At 33.8% G+C, this 15299-nt stretch overlaps 1 pseudogene; it reads right to left on the bottom strand.

Annotated features, from left to right (window-relative positions):
• Positions 1 to 462: 462 nt before the first annotated feature.
• LOC149223988 (pectinesterase pseudogene) lies at positions 463 to 2892 on the bottom strand (annotated as a pseudogene).
• Positions 2893 to 15299: the final 12407 nt, after the last annotated feature.

Raw genomic sequence — 15299 nt, 5'->3', positions numbered from 1 at the left:
ATATGGTTTGCAGTTTTAACTAGTAAAATACGATTTATGGATAGTTGTGGGCCCAGTCAATGTATGGGGAAATTTTGGACATAAATTAATACCTATTTATACTTAATGTTATTTATTTTTGTTTAAATATTGCTTTCGAAAGTCTCAATTTATGGTAGTTCGGTGAGACCAGTACTATATCAATTACTGGTCCCTGCACAACATTAGGAATCTTTCCCCTAGATTGTCACTGACATTTAATTATTGTTATAATGGAATCCTTCGCATCATTCTGGAGAAAGTAACACATAAAATGGCATAGAAAGTTAAGTGTACTACACTATTTTCTTTACTACTTTTGCACGGGTAGAATTATTATGCACATCCTATAGGATATAGACTAGAACATTGGACATAGGAAGGGTTTCTTAATGATAGCATTTAAATGAATATCAGATATCTGGTTTTGTTATATTCATCATATCAATCCAAGGGTAAAGGGAATTCTTGTAGCAGGAATCCACAAATTACCAAAATGAATTGGCCAACTGTGAATCTAGCTGCTCCAGTGGCGCTTTTGATAACATGAATTCCATGCCAACGGACACGTCTTGATGTTACTGCACCGATGCCTCTGTTCATATACTCGCCATAGTATAATGTTTGAAGCGCAAAGATTCCTTGCCATTCGAACCAACTGGTGGGATCGATCAAATCGTCCAGAATGGATTGCATGAACACTGAGTGAGAGTATTGCTTCCACGGTCTTCCAAGGTACGTTTCGATGGACGTTTTAACATCTTGCAGATCGGGAGCTGGGCTTACCCTGCAATTATGAATGGAAATTCCGGTGTTTTGATTGGGATCAGTTCTTCCTTGAGCTGTAATTGTGTTCTTTTGTTGTCTCATAGGCCTTCTAACCAAGATATTGCTATTTTGGATTACCGCGGCTGCGTTGCCAAAGATAAAATCAACCGTTCCATAGATATCTACTTCTCTGTAAAATTGCTGAAGGGAGTAAACATATAAATTGTCCTGGTATCCTTTGATGCTGCAACGATATACCATCGAGAAGTCTGCGCCTACTCGAAGTGCTACGGCCTGGTGCTTTTGAGGTCCAGCGGTGTTCTCAAATGTCATGTCTCTCACAATGAACCCTCTTCCAGAAACAGCTATCGCATAAAAAACAATTTGTCGTTTAACATGGGAAAAACAAGAACCGTTAATACATTTGACAAGTTATACATTAGATCCTGATTCAGAAACAACTATCGCATAAACGCTAAATACATTTGATAAGTTATACATTAGAACCTCATTCAGAAACAACTAATGCACACAAGCAGTTTGTCATTGCACACAGAACAAACAAAACAAACAGGAAATTTTTTTGGGAATTATACACTACCTAAATTTATGAATTTATTAATTGTTTAGAGTCTAAGAAGAGTTAACGACATCCAATCTCTTTTGAAATGAAATTATATAAATTAAAGAGAAATTGTTTAAAGACCATTTGTCCTTTTTTACATCTGTCGTTTAATGTTTTTATTTATGGGTATAAAATAAAATTTTTGATTAGCTTAACCATATAAATTAAAAAGCAAAAAGAAAAAGATAAATAAATATTTACCAGCATTAATTTATAAAAACTTTAACCACTATACATGTTCAATTACATAAATTAATTTAAAACTATCATATATATATTAATTAAATTATAATTTTATTTTATATATATAATTTTAAAATATATATATATATATATATATATATATATATATATATATATATATATATATATATATATATATATATATATATATATATATATATATAATCTCTCTATTTTATATATATAATTTTAATATATGATGATGATGATGATGATGATGGTTAACGTCCGCTCAGACCAAATAATGGTCTATCAGACCAAATATAACAATATTCAACTATAGATATTTATTCTCAGCACATAAATTTTATTGCAATATAATGAGTTATATTTTCACTTAATTTGTAAATAAGTTTTATTTCTATATCATGATTTTTCTCACTTTATGCCGAAAACATTTAATTCGTAAATAAGTTTTATTCCAATATGATGATTTATCAATAAAATAAATTAAAAATATTTTGTAACGATATATTTAAAAACAAAACAATTATACAATTTAATATTAATCCAATAGAACAATATCCAGAGCAATGTATAAATATAAGAAAGTATATTCGAAAAACCAATTTTAAATTCTTACCCAAAGTGGCAGACTTGAACGTAGTTGAACCATCTAAAACATTCTTGCTTCCCGTGAGGATGGTTCAGTCCTTGCCATCGCCAATTAACATCAAATTCGTTTTGGTCTTCAATATGTCCACGTTCTCCTTGTAAACTCCGGCTTTGACGTAGATGATATGTCTCCTCTTGGACTTGGAAGGCGTCGCGTTTACTGCTTCGGTGATCGTCAGGTAATTGCCAGAACCATCTTTGGCAACAACGACGTGCGCTTGTCTGGAGGATTGTAAGTGCCTTCGATCGTTGGCTGATAACCATCCTGGAAAACCATCTCTCTCGATCAGACTGTAGTGAGAGTCTAACTCCTACTCTCTTTCTGAACTCAACAGACGGAAATTTTTAAAGCTGGAAAGCTTGTACATGCAAAGAAGATTGCTCGTTAATTCTGACACATTAACAGCTCTGGACGATATCAGAGCTTTTATATTACTGCTGTCTGTTAAATTGAAGTCACGAAAACCATTCAAGCAGGTTTCTTGGTTCGTCAGAGCCGCGCTTAGCAAATTTGGGATATCTTTCTTGACTGAATTGTTGGTTAAACAAACATTGAGACTGTCCAACGTATCTTGGAAAAGCTCAACACAATATTGCCATGCCGCCCGTTCTCTTTCATTCATCTGTTACGCTTCATTAAGTTTTCCCAACTGCTACCTACAATTACGAAAGTGAACTGCAGTTAATTAATTTCATTTTTGGAGGTTTTGAGGTGGTCCATTACTCCATCTGGAGTTGTCTACTATGATCTGTGGAACACCTAACACATAGCCAACAGAAGCTTGATGGAAACTTGGCTATATATGTTTTTGTTTGGTCCCCAAGCTTGCATCTCAATCCCCTTCAGTTTTACACCATCAAGTTGAGATAGCAGAGCTTGGAAGTTCCCTCATATTTTCTATATCATTTTTCTTTTCTGCTGGCATGAAAATTGCATTACAATACTGATCTCCACGAGGCATTTCTAATTACAGAGTTCATTGAATTAGCCGCATATGCTAGCACATTCATAGTCTCAAAGTTATGTTGCATCTCTCATATTTCTTTCAATTTACTTTATGGTGCGCTACAGTGTTGCCATTCATATCGTGATGATGTTATCATACTGATGAACCTGTGTCCTTTATGGCGTAATCCAAGTGCTGCTATGCGCAGAATAATATTGATGGATTTTATATGTTAGGGCCCATCTCTGGATTTCTGTCGTGGGTTTTGATTATCAAAGCAATAATCGTTTGTCCCGTTCAGGGAATCTGGGCTGCAGAATTATGGTTTCTGAGTTTTGAACTGTTTTATTTGGAGTTTATAAAATTTTACAGCTTAGGCATCTGGTTAATGCCCTTTGTTGGTTACTATGGACTACTCGTTTCTTGTTCGAGCAGCGTGTGCATGCTAATATCATAAAGTTCAAGACAACTCGGAAAAAGAGCCCAAAGCAAAACCATTGTTGAACTGAGAAAACTTCTACAACAATTAATAAAACAAAAGTGACATCAATGGATGGAGGTAAGTTTTTACATTTAGGCATCCAGTTTTTAGATTCTTTAAAGTATTTAATTCCGCATATAAAGAATCCTTTTTTATCTCACATTTGGTATCGGAGCCTTAATTTATCTCTGCCTTGATGTGTGCAAATTTACAACAATTCTTTAATTTTATTTTATCTTGTGAGGAATTATTGCCATAATTTACAACAATATTGATATTTATTGGAGTTTTTACTCATACTATGTCACTTATAGTTCTGTTATATTAGTACGGAGTAATATGGAGTTTATTTAAAATATCATTTTGACTTATTCTTTTCACGAAACTTTTTTTTTACTATGGTTAAGATTTGTTTATAATTTTATAAGTAAATTTTTAAGTGTTTCGTCAGTGCGGTAATTGTTTCCACTTTTCATATATATATATATATATATATATATATATATATATATATATATATATATATATATATTAAATTGCTTCATATTAAACTGTGTATATGCCATTTCACTTAGCATGAAATGTAAAGTACTGTGTATAGTTTTGTTTATGCAATTTATGTAAGAAATAATGTCTAGTGATCCATATAATTTTAATTAATTAGAGAATAGCCACAGCATCTCTAATTAAATAAAATTTTATATTATGATTGGTTAGGATCACATAAAGATTATTTAGACATTAAATTGTAATTAATTATACTAAATATAATAATTTTTATCCCACATGAATTTTTATTATATTTATGTAATTAATTAGCATAAAATTTCATAAATTACCCACAGGAATTATGAATTAATAGTTTTATCATAAAGTTCAAAACTATGAATAATTGAATAATTGAATCTTCTTGAATTAAAAAGTTAGCCCACATGCAATTTTTATGTTATTAGATTCAATTTTGAGCATGATTTACATTAGTAAAACATGAAATTTTATTTAAGCCTCAATTTTAACATAAGCATGTGATTTTTTTAGTTTTGGTGCAGTTGGACAACCTACAAATTTCTCTAAAATTCATTGTGATATCCCTAAACTTAAGGGATATAACTATAAGGTTTGGAAGGAGAGGGTTCTCCTTCATTTGGGGTGGATGGACATAGACTATGCTATTAGGAAAGATGAACCACCGACACTCACTAATACCAGCACTGCAACGGACATTACGCTTTATGAACGATGGGAGCGATCCAATCGTCTAACCATGATGTTCATTAAGACTAAAATTTCAACTGATATTCGTGGTTCCGTTGATCAGCATGAAAAGGTCTGAGACTTGTTGAAGGCCATTCATGATCAATTCGTCACTTCAGACAAGGCACTAGCAAGCACCTAATCATGAAGTTTTCATCCCTAAGGCTCACCAGTGTGAAAGGTGTGCGTGAGCACATCATGCAGATGAGGGACACTGTGGCTCAATTGAAGAAACTCGAGATTGAAATATCGGAGTCTTTCTTGGTGCACTACATCCTGAACACTCTTCCACACCAATACATACCTTTCAAAATCTCATAGAACACACATAAGGATAAATGATCAATTAATGAACTCATGACCATGTGTGTTCAAGAGGAAGAGAGACTGGTGATGGAACTGGTCGAAAGTGCAATGCTGGCAATGCGTGGAAAAGGCAAATCTCAAGACAATCGGAAAGGGAAAGGTAAAGTACCTCCCCAAGCCAATATCAAGAATGATTCCAAGTGTTTCTTCTGTAAAAAGAAGGGACACATGAAGAAGGAATGCGCCAAATTTCAGAAATGGCTTGCAGATAAAGGTAATTTAATCTCGTTTGTTTGTTATGAATCTAATATGGTTAACGCCAATATTAACACATGGTGTATTGATTCTGAATCAACAATTCACATTTCGAATTCCTTGCACGGTTTGCAAAACATAAGGAAGCCGGTGGGAAGTGAGCAAAGCATATTATCAGGAAACAAGATGGGATCACATGTGGAAGCTATAGGAACATGTTATTTAACTTTAAGTAGTGGTTTTGTTTTAGAATTAGAAAAGACCTTTTATGTTCCATGTTTTTCTAGAAACTTGATTTCAGTCTCAAGGCTTGTACCTTTTGGATATTCCATAAACTTTTTAGAAAAATCTTTCAGTCTATTTTATAAATCTAATTATGTTGGGAATGGTATTTTGTCTAATGGTCTTTACTGCATTAATTTACAAAACAATGTCACTTATGATTCAATTCATGTTCACACTGGCACTAAAAGATGTGTTATTAATGAAGATTCCTCTAAATTATGGCACTGGAGACTAGGTCATATCTCCATAGAAAGAATTAAAAGATTGGTAAATGAACTTGGGTACTTAATACTCTGGATTTTACTAATTTTGAGACTTGTGTGGATTGCATAAAGGGAAAGCAGATCAACAAGTCAAAGAAAGGTGCCAATAGGAGTTCGGACATATTAGAGAACATATATACTGATATATGTAGTCCAGACATGGACTCACATGGTCAGAGATACTTCATCTCCTTTATAGATGATTACTCACGATATAAGTATCTCTACATGCTTCATAAAAAGAGTGAAGCATTAGATGCCTTTAAGATCTTTAAGGCTGAAGTAGAGAAACAATAAGGCAAGCAAATTAAGATCGTGAGATCAGATAGAGGTGGAGAATATTATGGTAGATACACAAAACATGGACAAGCACCTAGGCCATTTGCAAAATTTCTTCAAGAGCATGTGATTGTTGCCCAATACACCATGCCCGGTTCACCCGACCAGAATGGTGTAGCAGAAAGAAGAAACAGAACATTATTGGACATGGTGCGGAGTATGCTTAGCAACTCCAATCTTCCTAAATCCTTGTGGACTGAAGCACTTAAGACGACAGTGTATATATTAAACTGAGTTCCAACCAAGGTTGTTCCTAAAACGCCATTTTAATTATGGAAAGGTTGGAAACCGAGTTTGCGACATATGCGCATTTGGGGATGCCCATATGAAATGAGAATATATAATCCACAAGAGAAGAAGTAGGACCCAAGGACCATTAGTGGGTATTTCATTAGATGTGCTGAAAGGTCTAAAGGTTATAGATTTTATTGTCCATCTCATAGCACTAGGATTGTGGAATCAAGAAATGCAAAGTTTCTTGAAAATGACTTGATCAGTGGGAGCAATCAAACCAGGAACATAGTTTCTGAGAAGGATCATTCAGAATCTCAACCTTCCACCTCAAGTCATGGATTGGTTATTTTTCATAGCACCCCTCAAGTACAAACTGGTGTTGAACAACCAATTGTTGAAGTTCCATGAGCTGCTGACGACATTCCAGTAGATCAGGTAGTTCAAGAGTTGCCAAGAACTTTTGAACAACAAGTTGAACCACATACTTCTCAGGAAGATGATGGTACAACATTAAGAAGATCTACTAGACCAAAGAGATCAGCAATTCCTGATGATTATGTTGTGTATCTGCAAGAATCTGACTACAACATTGGAGCTGAAAATGATCCCGAGTCCTTTTCACAAGCCATGAGTTGCAAAGAATCAGAATTATGGTATGATGCCATGAAGGAAGAGATGAATTCCATAAAGAGTAACGAAGTTTGGGATCTTGTTGAGTTTCCTAATGGTGCAAAAGCCATTAGATGTAAATGGGTCTTTAAGACAAAGAAAGACTCATTGGGCAACATTGAGAGATACAAGGCAAGAATTGTTGCTAAGGGATTCACTCAGAAAGGAGGAATCAACTACACAGAGACTTTTTCTCCTGTATCTAAGAAATATTCCTTGCGCGTTATTATGGCATTAGTAGCCCATTTTGACTTGGAGTTGCAACAAATGGATGTGAAAACAGCTTTTATTAATGGAGATCTAGAGGAGGAGGTTTACATGTAACAACCTGAAGGATTCCCCTCTAGTGATGGTGAGAAATTGGTTTGCAAGCTCGAGAATTCATTATACGGTTTAAAACAAGGATCCCGCCAATGGTATTTGAAATTCCATAATGTAATTTCTTCTTTTGGTTTTGTAGAAAAAATTATGGATATATGTATATATCTGAAAGTTAGTGGGAGTAAAATTTGTTTTCTTGTTTTATATGTGGATGACATTTTGCTAGCAACCAATGATAAGGGTTTGCTACATGATGTGAAACAATTCCTCTCTAAAAATTTTGATATGAAGGATATGGGTGAGGCATCTTATGTCATTGGCATTAAGATCCATAGAGACAAATTTCGAGGCATCTTGGGTCTGTCACAGGAAACCTATATTAATAAAATTTTAGAGAGATTTCAGATGAAGGATTGTTCACCAAGTGTAGCTCCCATTGTGAAGGGCGATAGGTTCAATTTGAACCAATGCCCGAAGAATGACTTTGAAAGGGAACAAATGAAGAACATTCCATATGCTTCTGCTGTCGGAAGCCTAATGTATGCTCAAGTCTACACGAGACCTAAAATTGCATTTGTTGTGGGAATGTTGGGACGATATTAGAGTGATCCAGATTTAGACCACTGGAGAGCTGCAAAAAAAGTAATGAGGTACCTTCAAGGAACCAAAGACTACATGCTTATGTATAGACGGACAGACACTTTGGAAGTCATTGGCTACTCAGATTCTGACTTTGCTGGATGTGTTGATTCACGCAAATCAACATCAGGATACATTTTTATGATGGCTGATGGAGCTGTATCATGGAGGAGTGCCAAGCAGACCTTGATTTCCACTTCCACTATGGAAGCCGAGTTCGTCTCCTGTTTTGAGGCTACTTTACATGGTGTATGACTTAAGAGTTTCATTTCTGGGCTTAAAATTATGGATTCTATCTCTAAGCCATTGAGAATATATTGCGACAATTCAGTTGCTATTTTTATGGCTAAAAACAACAAAAGTGGAAGTCGAAATAAATACATCGACATTAAGTATTTAGCTATAAGGGAATGTGTTAAAGAAAAGAAAGTGGTCATTGAGCACATCAGCACTGAGTTGATGATCGCTGATCCTTTGACTAAGGGCATGCCACCGTTTAAACTCAAGGATAATGTAATGAATATAGGACTTGGTTCCATTATGTAGTTTCTCATTGTATGGACAATGTTATTTTAATGAAACTCTTAATTATTATGATGTTTTTCTCATATTTATGTGCACCTTAATTTGATTTGAGAAAACTCATTTGTGTAGGACCAGGAATAAACATAAGGTTTATTCATTAAGAAATTGTTGCCACATAAATTATAATAAGAATAAATACATAGTAATACATAAAAGATAATACTTGTCATTAGAGGACTTATCGCCATGATTCATGTATCTATTACTTAATACAAATTATCAATGGGTTTTAAGATGAGACATTAAGTTTGGAAGTATGGATCAAGTGGGAGAATGTTAAGCTCCATTAAGTTTTCCCAACTACTGCTTACAATTACAAAAGTGAACTACAGTTATTTCCTTAAATTCTGGAAACCAACTGCAGTAATTTCCTTAAATTACGAAAATCAACTGCAGTTAATTAATTTCTTGTTGGAGCTTCTGAAGTGGTCCATTACTCCATCTGGAGTTGTCTACCATGATCTGTGGAACACCTGACACATAGCCAACAGAAGCTTGATGGAAGCTTGGCTATATATGTTTCTGTTTGGTCCCCAAGCTTGCATCTCAATCCCCTTCAGTTTTACACCATCAAGTTGAGAGAGCAGAGCTTGGAAGTGCCCTCATAATTTCTGTATCCTTTTTCTTTTCTGCTGGCATGAAAGATGTGTTACAATAATGATCTCCACGAGGCATTTCTAATTACAGAGTTCATCAAATCAGTCGCATATGCTAGCACAATCTTAGTCTCAAAGTTATGTTGCCTCTCTGATATTTCTTTCAATTTACTTTATGGTGTGCTATAGTGTTGCCATTCATATCGTGATGTTGTTATTATACCGATGAACCTATGTCCTTTATAGCGTAATCCAAGTGCCGCTATGCGCATAATAATATTGATGGATTTTATATGTTAGGGCCCATCTCTGGATTTCTATCATGGGTTTTGATTATCAAAGCAGTAATCGTTTGTCCCGTTCAGGGAATCTGGGCTGCAGAATTACGGTTTCTGAGTTTTGAACTGTTTTATTTGGAGTCTATAAAATTTTACAGCTTAGGGATCCGGTTAATGCCCTTTGTTGGTTACTCTGGACTACTCGTTTCTTGTTAGAGCAGCGTGTGCAAGCTCATACCATAAAGTTCAAGACAGCTCGGAAAAAGAGCCCAAAGCAAAACCATTGTTGAATTGAGAAAACTTCTATAACAATTAATAAAACAAAAGTGACATCAATGGCTTGAGGTAAGTTTTTACATTTGGGCATCGAGTTTTTAGATTCTTTAAAGTATTTAATTCCGCATATAAAGAATCCTTGTTTATCTCACATCATCATATCACTGTCTAGACTCATGGATAATTTGTAAGCATGTTGTGCATGTTCCATGCTCTCCGTCAAGGCTAAACTTATCAAAATATCGGGTGATGTTGTCTCGAAGCCACGATATGATGCGAAAGACGACACACATCGGTGGGGAAATCTTGTCTGGCTACAGACCGACTTTAGTAAATTAGACAATACTTTCCTACCTTGGGGGTCGTCGGGGACTTCACTGGAAGTAACAGGAGTTCCCATTGACACACTAACGATGTCAAGGAGCAGCATAATTAAAGTCAGGGCAGCAAGGATGGACCATTTTATAGAGTTTGGAGCCTTCCGTTCTTCGTCGCAGTAGACTCGAACGTTGCTCCTTACAAAACTCATCATGTGGACGCTAGGTCAAGAACTTTCAAACCAATGGACCCTAGGAAGTACTAAAATAAATTCCAGCGAAATAACTAGAATATAAATTTGCACACTTCAGAATGGCTCGGCTTCGCTCGGTGGGAATGAACTCTTCAAGGCGTGCTCTTATAGCGTTGCAATTTTCGGTTATGTGGCTAACATTAATGTAGTGTTATTCTCTTCTATGGTTGCAATTTTATCATCACTGTGTGGCTCACACATCAAATCGGCAGATTATTCTCGCCCTAAGGCTGTGATTGTTTCTTATAGTATTGTTCAATTCGGCTTTGATCGTTGACACTGCAACCAAACTCACAATGGATTTCAACATTGATTCTCGTTACGTGTTGTTCTCTATAATCTAAAAGGTCACTTCTCATATTCGATATCGTAGTCCGTCTTTCTTAAGGTAATGTACGTAATCCATAAGGTACAAGATACGTGCATCATTGTAATAAAAAGGATTAGTTCGTACTTAACAGTTAGATAGAAATCTAGACGGTAGAAGTCACAGATTAGCGAGATTCCACGCCGTAGCTCATCCTTTTGATTTGCCTCGTTTCATTAAGTAAGTTGGCCAGTTTTCTACTTTGTTTGTACAGCGAAATATTGGGAAGTCTTTTAGAAAAAATTGAAGATGGTGTAGATTTTGGAATTAGCTTTTCATTTTTAACCTTTTAAACCTTTTTCAACGGTTAAAAAAAAACCAGTTTTGTAGATTTGGGAAATAGGTTGTACAAGAACTAGGAACTAGGACTAAATTCTACTATTATTCATCAAATGTAAAATATTTCAAAAAACTATAATTAATGTAAATATCCACTTTAAACAAATTAATAATAAAGCTGAATCTTTTACTTGCAAATACGTTTGTAAAAGATTATCCTTTGATGAAGTTTTTATCCCTTTTCATTTCTGCCTAGGTATATGATTCCCAAGAAGTAATCCTTACGATACATCATTGTATCTTCAAAACAAAGAAGTGATTCCAAAAAATAAAACCTTACTGCGTGGATATGAGAAATGGATAATGCCAGAGTAGACTACTCAACGGATGCACTAGAGTACATAAAAGGAGGTTTAGATCGATTTTTTTTGCAGGGAACTCAATTTCTACGAACAAGATGAATCTAGATATAGCCATCGAAGTTTGGGGATAGGAATTGATCAAGTCTCTTCGATATTGGTAGTTGCACATGAGTGCAGTTGGAAGGTTGACAAGGGTCATACCTCCATTGGAAAGAGATTGGATGATAACCCAAGAATAGGGTTTGGTGTCCTTTCATTTAAATTTTTAGATTGGATGATAACCCAAGAATAGGTTTGGTGTCTTTTCATTCAAATTTTTATATCCACTTTGTGTATGTAATTTTTATGTAAGTGGAACATAAATTAATGTAGGTCTAATGGTTTTTGCAAGGTGAATTTAGGTAGGTAGCAAGGATTTTGGAAGTAAAATGGAATTAATTTAGGGTTTTATTTATTTTATTTATAGAGTTTTGATAAAAGGTATTTATTTTAGGAGGAAATGTTTGAAAAAGTGTGCAAAGAAGGTAGATGAGGGTGTTTATGCATGTAAAATTTTATCTAAGTGGATTCACTTTAGTACCAAGGTTATTGGAGGTAATTAAATTTGGTTTAGGGTTTTAGTATTAGAGTTTTGACCAAAAGTACTTAATTTAGGAGGAAGTATTTGAGAAAGGGTGCAAAGAAGGTAGAGAATGGTGCTAGCTCCTCCACCACAACAAAAGAATCGGATGTTAGTCCAAGTATATGGTTTGGTATTATATCATATAAGTGTTTGGATCCATTCTATACATGCAAAAGTTTTCATCCCCTTTAAATAGCCATAATAGGTAGCTTTTTAGCCTAAAGACATTAACATCGGGCTAAAAACCTAAGCATTACTGAAATGGAAATTTAAAGGGGAAGGAAACTTTTAGATATAAATTCCGTTTGGAAAATAATAGGATAATATGGTGTGGAGGTGAAAAACATTGAGGATTTATTAAGAGTTGGTATACATCACTTTGGGAATGTTTACAAAGAAGAAGACTTAGTTAATGACTTTTTCTTTTTCAAGTTTTATATATGAACCTGATATTGTAATTCTAATTAAAAATATTGTAATGTATAAGTTCAAATAGTTTTTCATTATCTTAAGGGAGAAAGAGAGTAGGATCTAATGGTTAGTAAATATAATTATGCTTGATCTTCTTGAAACTCATTGAAAGGGGTCTTATGAAAACTATGAGAAAACAACTTTCCATGGGATAGTGTTAGCCAACTTTAATGCTACATTTATTTCTCTCATAGTAGAGAGTAATGAGCCTTATACATTTGAAGAATTCAAGCATATTTCTCTCTATAATAGTGTTTATAATATTATTACAAAGATTATCTCCATGATGTAAAGCCGTTTCTCTAAAAGTAAGTCTCTAGATCCCAATGTATATATATATATATATATATATATATATATATATATATATATATATATATATATATATATATATATATATATATATATATATATAAAAGAAGATATACACAATGTTTGAATTATATTAAAATTAATGGTTGTGGGAGTCTCTTAAATGGGAGGTGGTTTATGGTACAAGATGGGGAATTGGGTGAATGTTCAATTGGTGGAGGAAGTGAAAAATATCTTAGTGTTTTAGGAAATATGATTTAACCTTTGTAAAATAGAAAGTTTCCATGATAGCACATATTTTTTTATCTTAATTGACCACCATATTTGGGAAATAATAACTTTGAGGGGTAAGATTTGAACTTAGAGGGGAGGATCAAACAAAATTTTCGGGGTGGATTTGTGGAAAAACTCAAATATCATGTGAGATATATGGAGCTAGTTGATAAGACTACTTTGTCAAAGAATCCCTTGGGTGACTATACTATAATATTTAAATAGCTTGTTATGAAGAATCTCAAAAGAATCCTATGTGATGCTACATAAAAATATTTAAATTTATTTGTCTATCAAATTAGTTTTTATGTAGTTTCTACTAAATAGTAAAAACTTTACATGTGATCATATATAGAAAAGAAATAAAGTTAAACCTATTAAATTTCTTTTATTTAAGAGTTATGATGATACTAACAATCATCTTCTAATCAAATGTTCTTTCTGGGAAGAGAGTGCATTTTCGTTTTGTCTTAATGTGTTCGATAGAAATATAGTGTGATAATTGTTTGGTGAAAGCATACAAAGCTTTCTTGGTGATTCTAGCATGGGTATATGCTTGTGAGAAATGCTAGTGCTACTGAAGACATGCAAACCCTTTTTGTGTAATGTGCCCTATCTTTGTAATGTGCATCCAAGGGTCTTAGCATATTAAAATGTTTCTTCATTCCATGTAGGTAAAACAACCTATATGGACTATGTCATTGTGAATTGCGATAGAGCATGGGATATTGTGAATAAGAATAAAATATGGTTTTTTTATTGTAGTTGCTTGAAATGATTACTTTTATATAGGTAATAGGGTATTGTTTTCTTAACGATCTTCATTTTCTAAATTTCCAACCTAATACAAAAAAAAATGATTTTGATTTTCTAAAATTCTGAGCTAACTTAAAAACAAATAATTTTAGAAATTTTATGATATAATTTTAAACATTTTCCTAAATATAATTTTAGAAATTATATGATATTAAATTTCTTTGGTTGAAAAGGAAAAAGTGTTTCAATTACGAACATTTAGTGTTTCTCTTTTTAAAGGTTATGATAAATAGATGTGAAACAAAACTCTATCAACATTTTTCCTTGGAGTACTTTCGAGAGATTCAAAACACATCTATGGTTCTTAACTCCGTATCTTTCAATCATTTACACAAAGGAATACAGATATTAATACAATATATGTGTAAATGAATACATATATTAATACTATATATTTAAAGTAACATTCACATAACGCAGAGGATAGCGGTATAGCTAGCGAGAAAGAGGTGGTCTGGTTTTAAAAGTAAACACTACCATTCTCCATTCGAAGGCATCTGAAAACTCTCTCGTTCAGTCTAGAAAAATCTTTTATGATTTATAACATTTTGTTTTTGTTGAAAACGTTTCTTTTAGCTCGCCTTCTATTCGCTGTTTTTGGGATTTCTAAAAGTAATATGTTGTAGCTCAAGTTTGTTTTTAAAAGTAATATCATGTATATGAAGTTGAGGGGTTTATGTAATTGCGTTGGGATTTAAAAGTGAGGGCTGTCCATCCTGTTTTGACGAGATAACGAGAATCTTTCAACATTAAGTTTTGCATGTGAGATGCAGAGGGAATTTTCAAACATGTAAAGTTACAATCCTTTTGTACAGAAAAATGCGTCGAAGATTCGAATTGTCCTGTACCTTATTAGGCCTTTACAATGTAAATGATTACAGTAGACTTACGCATCACCAGTAACATATGCCAACAAAACACAACTTACTCATCACCAGTAACATACAAATTGCTTAATTAATATAATTTAAGTTTGGCTGAATGCATTAAATGATTGAAAAAGTTCCAATGGTATTTAATATTAGATAAGGAAAACACTTTTGATGGTCAAGTGTGGCATGAAATAGAAAGCTGAAACGAGAAATATAATATTGGAGGATGAAAAAAGTGATGTGAGTGGATATTTTTTTGGTTGACTAGCAAAATTGGGAACGTCAATTATATTTTATTCGCGTTACACGGCTTCGAATCCCACCCACTACCACTATAACCTCACCCACTATCACTAT

This window comes from Pinus tabuliformis, chromosome Q, assembly GCF_031772625.1.
Source record: "Pinus tabuliformis cultivar Carrire ecotype Pingquan chromosome Q, CPIR1, whole genome shotgun sequence".
Taxonomy (NCBI): domain Eukaryota; kingdom Viridiplantae; phylum Streptophyta; class Pinopsida; order Pinales; family Pinaceae; genus Pinus; species Pinus tabuliformis.
The sequence above is the reverse complement of the archived record's forward strand: the minus strand, read 5'-3'. Positions and strand labels throughout refer to the sequence as shown.